The sequence below is a fragment of the Schistocerca piceifrons genome, chromosome 2, assembly GCF_021461385.2.
Source record: "Schistocerca piceifrons isolate TAMUIC-IGC-003096 chromosome 2, iqSchPice1.1, whole genome shotgun sequence".
Classification (NCBI taxonomy): domain Eukaryota; kingdom Metazoa; phylum Arthropoda; class Insecta; order Orthoptera; family Acrididae; genus Schistocerca; species Schistocerca piceifrons.
This window is the reverse complement of record NC_060139.1, coordinates 290,115,117-290,117,823: the sequence shown is the minus strand read 5'-3', so window position 1 is coordinate 290,117,823 and position 2,707 is coordinate 290,115,117. Positions and strand designations below refer to the sequence as shown.

General features: G+C 49.8%; 1 non-coding gene across 1 annotated transcript; it reads left to right on the top strand.

Moving 5' to 3' along the window:
• The first annotated feature begins 495 nt into the window (after window positions 1–495).
• Trnat-ugu lies at window positions 496–570 on the top strand. The gene has a single exon. It is a non-coding gene; the product is annotated as a tRNA-Thr (tRNA).
• The last annotated feature ends 2,137 nt before the right edge of the window (window positions 571–2,707 follow it).

Sequence of the window (2,707 nt, the reverse complement as noted above, 5' to 3'; positions counted from 1 at the left end):
TAATCTCTCGCAACATATGCAAGATGCGCGACTTCGCAATCCGTCAGTGACATAATTCGGGCGTCAAAAAAAAAAAGTCGAAACGGCCTTCAAAAAGGGACGGACGAAGTCGTTCAAAGTTGGAGACTGAAAGCGCGTCTGATGCGATAAGACATCTGTGAAGCGTCAATTCGAGTCTACGTAATGTGTACGAACCACCGTACAGTAACGAAATTAGAATTATATTAATACCTTCAGCTGCTGACGGGCGTTGATATATATCAACGGGGTAGGTGAAAACCTGTGCCCCGACCGGGACTCGAACCCGGGATCTCCTGCTTATATGCAGACGCTCTATCCATCTGAGCCACAGAGGACACAGAGGATAGTGCGACTGCACGGAATATATCGCGCAAGCCTCCCGCGAGACCCATATTCTCACCTTGTATGTCGACACACTACACTCATAGTGTCCCACTATCCCGAGATAGTCCCTGCAGTCGCATTATCCTCTGCGCCCTCGGTGGCTCAGATGGATAGAGCGTCTGCCATGTAAGCAGGAGATCCCGGGTTCGAGTCCCGGTCGGGGCACACTTTCATCTGTTCCCGTTGATATATATCAACGCCCGTCAGCAGCTGAAAGTATTAATATAATTCTAATTTCGTTCTAGACCGCTGCAGGTCATCAATGGTGTATGTTGTTTCGGACATGTCCGAAAGAACAGAGCCGGCCCGAGTAACCGAGCGGTTCTAGGCGCTTCAGTCCGGAACCGCGCCACTGCTACGGTTGCAGGTTCGAATCCTGCCTCGGGCATGGATGTGTGTGATGTGCTTAGGTTAGTTAGGGTTAAGTAGTTCTAAGTTCTGGGGAACTGATGACCTCAGAAGTCCCATAGTGCTCAGAGCCATTTGAACCACTTTTGAGAGAACAGACACCATATCCATATACCATACAATAAGGTGGACTGCAGGTAATGGATGTAGACGGGTGGTGAAATCGGTCGAGTTCTTTTGAAAGGAGACATCCTGGTATTTGCCTACAGCGATTTAGGGAAGCCGCTGAATAGCCTACACCTGTGCTGGGATCTGAAGCGCCGCCCTCCAGAATACGCTGGTGCGGTGTGTTGGGTGCAGCTCAGTGACTTCCACGTCGACACTAGGTGGTCGCGGTGGCGGACTCGGCTACGGCGAGATTAGATAAGGAGGCGAGCCGAGGCGATTACAGCTGGTGTAATGGGAGGCGGGCGTCGCCACAGCCGCCGTTTCGTTTGCTAATGCGGGCCCTTAAAACACGTGCCACCGCCAGCTGGTCGCGTGTGGACAGTGCAGCCTGCTGTAGTAGCTAGCTAGGTGGCGTCGCCGGCGGCAAGTTAATGGCGCACGCTAATGTTAATGCATACACAGAGATAACGGCGCCGCGATTAACGAGCCGGCTGAAACACTTTTCACTCATAATCACGCTGGAAATACGGTCATCGTTTTCAACAACTCCATCTGCGACTACAGCTGCAGAAGGTGTACCCTCTTTCGTAAGACAGCGGTGCGAGATGCAGAGCTACCATGTTTCAATACTGCCAGTACAGAAAATACGACGCTATAATCTAAGCAACAACACGAGAGGAAACACCGCAACCTTAAGTTCGACGTGGTAGTGGTAAGTTTTATACGATTTCGCGGAATATTAGCATTAGTATTAGTAGTAGTGGTAGTGGTAGTGGTAGTGGTAGTTCTTGTTTTTGTACTTGCTGCTGTTGTCTTTTTCAGCTCATTTGTGAATCTTCTCTCGTCTCCAGTTTATTGATAGTCCATGAGCAACGAGCAACTCAAGAACTGGTTGGACAAGCTTTTCAAAATTGACCTCTCTGGTGTGTCAACTACAATTCTTTGGTATCTACACTGATAAGCCAGAAAATTATGACCACTAACCACCACAATACTAGACGCCGCCTGGTGTGATGCGGTAACAGTAGTATGCAAGCGCAGCAGACACGGACGGGGAATCACCCTAGCGAAGATATGAGCTGCAGATGGGAAGATAAGCGACTTTGACAAGGTGCAAATTATTATTACGCAGAGGCTGTCAACGAGTATCTCGAAAAGGACGAAGCTGGTACAATGTTCACGTGCTACTGTCGTGAGCATCTGTGGAAAGAGGTTGAAAGACAGTGAAACTACCACTAGGCGCTAAGTGATCGGACATTCACGGCTCTTCACAGAACGTGGGCTTCGGAGGCTTCTCTGCTCTGTAACGTAGCCGGCCGGTGTGGTCGAGCGGTTCTAGGCGCTTCAGTCTGGAACCGCGCGACTGCTACAGTCGCAAGGTTCGAATCCTGCCTCGGGCATGGATGTCTGTGATGTCCTTAGGTTAGTTAGGTTTAGGTAGTTCTAAGTTCTAGGGGACTGATGACCTCAGATGTTAAGTCCCATAGTGCTCAGAGCCATTCTGTAACGTACGATAGATGGTGATGTGTGGCATCTCTGCCGAAAGACCACAATGCTGGTGTATGCACAAGTGTTTCGGAGCACAGCGTTCATCGTGCATTGTTGAACAAGCAGTTCCGCAGCAGGCCACCCCTATGTGTTCACATGTTGACCCAACTACATCGTCAATTACGATAGCAGTGGCCACGGGACCATTGGGATTCGACCGTCGATCAATGGAAACTTGTGGGCTCTTCGGGTGAATCAGATTTTTGCTACACGAGGTCGATAGTCGTGACCACATACA